This window comes from Macaca mulatta, chromosome 7, assembly GCF_049350105.2.
Source record: "Macaca mulatta isolate MMU2019108-1 chromosome 7, T2T-MMU8v2.0, whole genome shotgun sequence".
In the NCBI taxonomy this organism is placed as follows: Eukaryota; Metazoa; Chordata; class Mammalia; order Primates; family Cercopithecidae; genus Macaca; species Macaca mulatta.
In genome coordinates this window covers 53903748-53911816 of record NC_133412.1, presented here as the reverse complement: position 1 = coordinate 53911816, position 8069 = coordinate 53903748, and positions in this window count along the sequence as shown.

Below are 8069 nucleotides of genomic sequence, written 5' to 3'. Positions count from 1 at the left end.
TTACTCCATTCAACCCCAAATTAGCATGCCATTTATCCCCTTGTTTCTAACCCTCTTCACTTAACAGTCTCATAAACATCCAACCATTGCAAAAAGGACTCGAACTGTTCTCACTTCCATTTTTAGTTGATTCATTGCTATCCAAGTAGTGATTTGTCTGGGGAGTCATTAGTAGAGAACTGTGCCCTTAAATTTAGTTTTACAGTTGGATCCTGCTAGTTAATATCTCTCTCTCTCTGTCGTTCTCACATTGCAACAAAAGACTGTGGTTTTCTGTCTTAACCTAAAATCTAGGTTAGAAATTTGATCTTATTTCAATAAAATATTAATAGATAGTGTGAGACTTTTAAAAATTTACTGTAACGTTTCTCAGCTAAGAATGACACTCGTGGTCACAAATATGCATGTAAGCAAGCAGAAAATTGAGCTTCAAATATATAAACTCTTAAAATATCATGTTTAGGGACAATTTTTTCTTCTTTTATAGTAAAGTGTATTTGCTATAGTTGGAATGATTGTGTCTTCTCCAAAATTCATATTGGAACTTAAACTCCAATGTGATAGCATTAAGAGTGGGAGTCTTTAGGAGATGACTAAGTCGTAAGGGAGGAGCCCCCTCATGAATGGGGTTAGTGACCTTATGAAAGGGCTTGAGGGAGCTACCTAGCTCGGTTTTCTTCTTGTGCTTTTCTGTCCTTTCCATCATGTTGGGACACAGCATTCTTCCCCTCTGGAGGAGTCAACATTCAAGGTGCCATCTGGAAGCAGAGAGCAGCCCTCGCTAGACTGCAAACCTGCTGGCACCTTGATCTTGGACTTCCCACCCACCAGAACTGTGAGAAATACATTTTTGTTCTTTACACGTTACCCAGTCTCAGATATTTTGTTATAGCAGTACAAATGGACTAAGACAGTATCTTACATACAACAAGGTGCATGTACCTTAAGTTACAACTCTGTACTATTTACGTATGTGCACACTCATGTGACCACCACTCAGCTCAAGATACAGAATGTTCCCATCAGCACAGAGGGCTCCCTCTTGCCCCTTCTCAGTTGCTGTCCCCTCAAAGTTAACCACGATACTGACCTCTGTCACTATGGGTTAGTTGCGCCTGTTCTTGAACTTTATATAAATGGAATCATACAGTACGTGTGTGTTTGGAACTTAAGCTGGCTTCTTCCATTCAACATAATCCTGTGAGATTTAGCCATGTTTTGGGTACTGGTAGTTGTTTATTTTTCTTGTTGTGTAGTTTTCCATATTTTATTTATTACCCTTCTATTTTTGTCTCTAACTCAGTGTCTTGTGGGGTCTATTGGTCGTTTTTAGCTAGATTGATATTGAACATCTTCTTATCAGTGGAGCTTAGGACATTTTTAGAAGACAAAAACCTAATAAATCCAAGCCCCCCAATCTTAAGCCAAGCTTCCTTCTCACGCCTGTTTAGTTGCTCTTCTTCATGTAGTATTTTTTCCCTCACAAAACTGATGGAAATTAAGAAACCCAAAAGCTCTTCATCATGTTATCAGCTTAGGGACTCTTGTTATCTGCATAACAGGGTAGATATTTATAATCTGAAATGTTAAAATACACTATAGCAAACACTTACATAGACTAACTGCTGTTCAAAGTGCTTTACATATTTTACCTCAAAACAACTCTGTGAAATAGACACTATTATTGTCATCCCCACATTTTAGATGGGGAAATGGAGTTATAGTGAGACCATGTAACTTTCCCAAGGTGGTGGAGCTGGGACTTGAACCTGTGTTTTCTGGTTTTAGAGCCTGCACCCTTCACCACCACACCATATTGTGTAGCATGATACTTCCTGTGGTTAAAGTGTTTTCTTCTATTAGCTTGGGAGCATTTTCTGAATAATTTGAATCTTATAAGTTTGCTTCAAAGAATACAAGTAAATTGAAATGGAAGCTCTAATATAGAATGTGTGGCATTCGTGAATAAATTATAGGACTCCCTGGTTTTAAGTAATAATTATTTGTTTATCTTGTGACTTTTGTCAGTAGGGCTGTAATGTGCTCACCTCAGTTTCCTTCTCTTCAATAGGAGGAAATGGGCTCAGAGACAGGCACAATTTATCAAAAAATCTCATCACACTTTACCTCACTATCTGGAAACTGGAGATAGGTTTGTGAAATCTTGGTTGAGAAAGAGTTGAATGCCACTTGTAGCATAGTGAGTTTAAGAAAGGTGGTTTTATTTGCTAGTTCTGTTGCACAGGGTCCTGCAAGTTTTGGCAATTAACATATATGATCAACAGTTTTCTCACAAAGATTATCAGGGTTCTAGAGGAAATTATCTTCCAGTTTTATCCTGCTGCTAAAGTCTTATATTTCTTTATAGAAGAACTAATTAATTATTGGTCACTTTTCATTAGACATTTCTCTGCCTCTTTATGCTGTGCTTTATGTCTCTTTGTGCCCAGCCCCAGGTTTTTCCTTCTAACTGCAAGAAGGTTATTGAAATTTTCTCTCTCTCTCTCAAACTCCCGGGCTCAAGTGATCCTCCCCCGTCCGCCTCCTGTGTAGCTGGCATTACAGGTGTGCACCACTGCACACTGCTGATTTTCTCTCTCTCTCCTTTTTTGTTTTTGTTTTTGAGACGGAATCTCACTCTGTCGCCCAGGCTGGAGTGCAGTGGTGTGATCTTGGCTCACTGCAACCTTCACCTCCCTGGTTCAAGCAATCCTGAGTAGTTGGGTTTACAGGTGCACACCACCACATATGGATAATTTTTTTGCATTTTTAGTAGAGATGGAGTTTCACCATGTTGGCCAGAATGGTCTCAAACTCCTGACTTCAGGTAGTCCACTCACCTTAGCCTTTCAAAATGTTGGGATTACAGGCGTGACCACCACGCCTGGCCAATTTTCTCTTTAACCTTCCCCCTGAGCATGTGTACACACACACACACATAAACGTGCATATAGACACCCAGACATCCACATGTATACACAAATACACATACAGAGACATACACATATCTACGCATACTTTTTAGATATATATTTACACACACCAACACAGATGTGCACACACACATATACACCTTCCTTTCATCTTCTTCACAGGAGTCAGGGTTCTCAGAGAGTGGAAAGAGTATTGCACCACGAGTCAAAGATAGACTGTGCAACTTTGCCCAAGTGTCTTTTCTTTCAAGATCTCATTTATAATAATAAACATCCTTACCCACCAATTAGGGTTATTTTGAAGATAAAACAGAAATGTTGAATAACAGAATGATGGCATGTCATATAGTTAAGAAGAAAGAAAGAAAGAAAAAAAAATTAACCTTGACCAAAAAGAGGTCTGGCCTTTGTCCTAGACTCCTGGGAGGTGATTTCTAACATGTAATACCTGATAGGAATATCTTTGCCTGGGGATCTTGGGTCATGATGGATAGACTAATAATAAGATTTAGGGTGGGGACTAGCCAGGGCAGGAAAAGCGACTATGTGATTTAGAGTCTGTGTTTTAAGTCATCCTTGGAAGGACTGGAGACTAGAAACTGAGAACATCCATGTGGACAATCAAGCATGCCTCTGTGATGAAGTTCCAGTAAAAACTCTGAACACCGAGGCTTGAGGGAACCTTATTGGCTGGGAATACTCCATATGTATTGGCACATAACAAAGCCACGAGGGTAATGCACTCTGACTGCATGGGGAAGGGATAATGGACACTCCATGACTGGTGTCCTCTTGGACTCAGCCCTACGCCTTTCTTCCCCTGGCTGATTTTAATTTTTATCCTTTCCATGTAATCAAGCAATAACTATGAGTATAACAGCTTTCTGTGAGTTCCAGCCAATTCTTAGAGGTAAGCAAGCAGAGCTCATCTACCACCAAGCTGAAAAAACTATTTAAAAATTCCTAAAACAAAGAAGGCCAGAGCTCTCATGAATCTGACCCAACAGATTTTGAAGCTAAAGCTGAAGGCATTTGAGCCAAAGCCAGGCCAGACAGAGATGAGGCTCCTGGGAGGGAACAGGTGCAGTCCTGCTCAGGCTGCAGTGTCCCTGGGCTACAGCTGGAAAAGAGCTCCCTCTGGGTCACAGCTTCTAGGGACAGAGTTTGGGGCAGGTCAACTGTCTGATTTGTAAGGCTCTGGTGATGAGCTCAGCTGGGAAACTGTGTGGTGATGGGAAGAGAATGGTTTTGCTTTTCCAAATCATCTACCCCCTGCATGCTTGGATCCACATGGGAACTCAGTGTGGAAACTACCTTTGAACAGCCTAAGCCTGAATTCTGGGCCATGTGTGCAATTTCCTGGCCTCCAGCTTTGTTCAGTCCTTACCCCTACCCATCACTGATGCCAGATCCATCCTCCCAAATATCCTTTCACCATGTTACCCTCCCCACCACCTCATGGCACCTTCTACACAACAGGAAATGCCTCCCACCTCAGCTTGGCATTCAAGGTTCTTTCTGATGTGGCCCACCTCTCACCACCCTATGGCACCTTCTACACAACAGGAAATGTGTCCCACCTCAGCCTGGCATTCAAGGTTCTTTTGATGTGGCCCACCTCTCACCATCCCACCACATCTCCCTGTGGTCCTGCCTAATTGGATCAATTTTTCCTATCCATGAGCTGAACTTTCCCACCTCCATACTGTTGCTTACACTGTGAACTTCCTGTGCATGTTCTCTTCCTCCCTCTCCCCAAGTCCAAATGCTATAGACTGGATTGTGTTTCCCCAAAATTCTTATGTTGGAGCCCTAACCCCCTATGTAGTTGTATTTAAAAACAGGGCTCCTAGGAAGTAATTAAAGTGAAGTAAGTGGGGAGGGGCAGAGCAAGATGGCTGAATAGTAGTCTCTACCAATCAGTCCCCCTGCAGGAAAATAAAATTTAACAACCGTCTCCACCAGTAAACCATCTTCATGAGAACCAAAAATCAGGCGAGGACTCACAGTACCTGGGTTTAACTTCATGTCGCTGAAAGAGGCACTGAAAAGGGTAGGAGAACCAGTCTTGAAACACCAATGTCACCCCTCCCCCTCACCCAGCAGTGGCCGCTGTGGTGCTGAGAATCTGTGCACCTGGGAGAGGGAGAAGGCAGCAACTGTGGGACTTTGCATTGAACTCAGTGCTGCTCTGTCACAGGAGAAAGCAAAACCAGGTGGAACTCACATGACACCTGCCCATGGAGGGAGCATTTAGACCAGCCCTACCCAGAGGGGTTCACCCATTTCAGTAGTTAGAAGGCTTGAGGCTTGCGTTTTGACAAGCCTTGGCATGGCAGGCTATTATGCTCTGGGGCCCTAAATAAACTTGAAAGGCAGTCTAGACCATAAGGACTTCAACTCCTAGGCAAGTTCCAATGCCATGCTGGGCTCAGAGCCAGTGGACTCAGGGGGCACAAGACCTAGAGAGACACCAGCCAGGGCAGCCAAGGGAGTGTTGCACCACTCCTCCCCCAACCCCAGGCAACACAGCTTGCACCAACTAAAGTGACTCCTTCCTTTTGCTTGAGGAGAGGAAGGGGAAGAGTAAAGAGGACTTTGTCTTACATTTTGGATAGCAGCTCAGCCACAGTAGGACAGAGCACCTGTCAGAGTTGAGAGGCCCCCATTCCAGGACCTAGCTCCTGAATTACCTTTCTAGATACACCCTGGGCTAGAAGGGAATCTGCTGCTCTAAAGGAAAGAACCCAGTCCTGGCAGGATTCAACACCTGCTGACTCAAAAGCCTTGGGCCCTGAATAGCCAACAGTGATACCCAGGTAGTATGCGATGGGCCTGGAGTAAGGCTCTGAGACATGCTGGCTTCAGGGGAGACCCAGCACATTCCCAGCTATGGTGGCTGTGGTGACAGACTTCTTCTGCTTGAGAAGAAGAAGTCTTGCAGCTTAGGTGCCTGCCTGGCCACAATGGGGTAGAGAGCACCAAATGGGCTCCTGTGGTCACTGATTCTAGGCCTTCACTCTTAGACAGCATTTCTGGACCTGCCCTGGGCCACAGGGGAGCCCACTGCCCTGAAGGGTGAGTCCCAGGCCTGGAAGCATTCACCACAAGTGACTTGAGAGCCCTTGGGCCCTAAGTAAACATCAACAGTAGCCTGGCAGCACTCCCTGTGGGCCTGTGGTGGTGGCCACAGGGTGAGGCTCCTCTGCCTGTGGAAAGGGAAAGGCAGAGTGGGAAGGACTTTGTCTCATGGTTTCAATGTCAGCTCAGCCGCCTTAGAATAAAGCACCAGGTAAATTTCTAAGGTTTTTGACTCCAGTCCTTGGCTCCCAGACAGCATCTCTGGACCCATCAGGGCCTGAGGAGAGCCCCAGAGCCTCGAGTGAACATAGGCGATAGCCAGGTAGTATTGACAGTGAGCTTTGAGTGAGACCCAGTGCTTTGCTGGCTTTAGGTCTGACCCAGTGCAGTCCCAGTGGTGGTGGCCACAGGGATATTGTGTCAGCCCACCCCCAGCTCCAAGTGGCCCATCAGAGAGAGAGAGAGAGAGAGAGAGAGAGAGGCAGAGACAGAGAGGCAGAGACAGAGACTGTTTTTTGGAGAGAAATTACAGGCAGAGAATAAGAGTCTCTACTGGCTGGTAGCTCAGAAAATTCCTCCAGATCTTGTCCAAGACCACCAAGGCAGTTCCTCTATGAGTCTGCCAGAACCGTAGCGTAACTGGGCTTGGAGTGTCCCCTAAGAAAGATACAGTTTAGATCACAACACCCACATCCTTTCAAATACCTGGAAAGCCTTCCCAACGGTGGGTACAAACAAGCCCAGGCTGAGAAGATGGTGGCAGCTTGAAATCAGCCATGGAATATTTGAACCATGGAAAATGGCAAACACTACAGAACAGACTCTGTTCACTCCCCGACAGAGAGCCCCTTGGGTAACAACAGCACAGCACTGCCCCATCCCTGAGCGGAGCGCTGTGTGTTGCAGCAGAGTGGGGGCGGGTGTCTTCTCCCTTGGGCTACAGAATACACATTTTTTTCCTCAGCACATGGATCATTCTCAAGGATAGACCATATCTTAGGTCACACGACACATCTTAAAATGTTAGAAAAAAATGAAATAATTTCAAACATCTTCTCTGATCACAATGGAGTAAAACTAGAAGTTAGTAATAAGAGAAATGTTGAAAACTATACAAACACATGGAGATTAAATAATATGCTCTGGAATGACCAGTGGGTCAGTGAAGAAATTAAGAAGGAAATTGAAACATTTCTTAAATTATAATGGAAACACAACACACCAGAACGTACGGGATATGACAAAAGCAGTGCTAAGAGGGAACTTTATGGCTATAAACACCTATTTTTAAAAAGTAGAAAAGCATCGAATAAACAACCTAACAATGCATCTTAAAGAAATAGAAAAGCAAGAGCAAACCAAACCCAAAATTAGTAGAAGAAAAGAAATAGTAAAGATCAGAGCAGAAATAAGTGGAATTGAAATGAAGAAAACAATAAAAAGCATCAATGAAATGAAAAGTTGGTTTTTGGAAAAGATAAACAACTTTGACAAACTTTAAGCCTAATTAAGACTAAGAAAAAAGAAGACTCAAGTGAATGAAATCAAAGATGAAAAAGGAAACATTACAACTGATACCACAAAAATTCACAGGATCACTAGTGGCTATTATAAGCAACTGTATGCAAGGCCAGGTATGGTGGCTCACACCTGTAATCCCAGCACTTTGGGAGGCTGAGGCGGGTGAATCACAAGGTCAGGAGTTCGAGACCAGCCTGACCAACATGGTGAAACCTGTCTCTACTAAAAATACAAAAAAATTAGCTGAGTGTAGTGGCACACACCTATAATCCCAGCTACTTGGGAGACTGAGGCAGGAGAATCACTTGAACCCAGGAGGTGGAGGTTGCAGTGAGCCGAGATCATGGCACTGCACTCTAGCCTGGGTGACAGAGCAAGACTCTGTCTCAAAAAATAATAATAATAATAATAAGCAACTGTGTGCAAAGAAATAGGAAACCCTACTAAAAATGGATAAATTTGTAGACACATCCAGCCTGCCAAGATTGAACCCTGATGAAATCCAAAACCTGAATGGACCAATAAGAAATAATG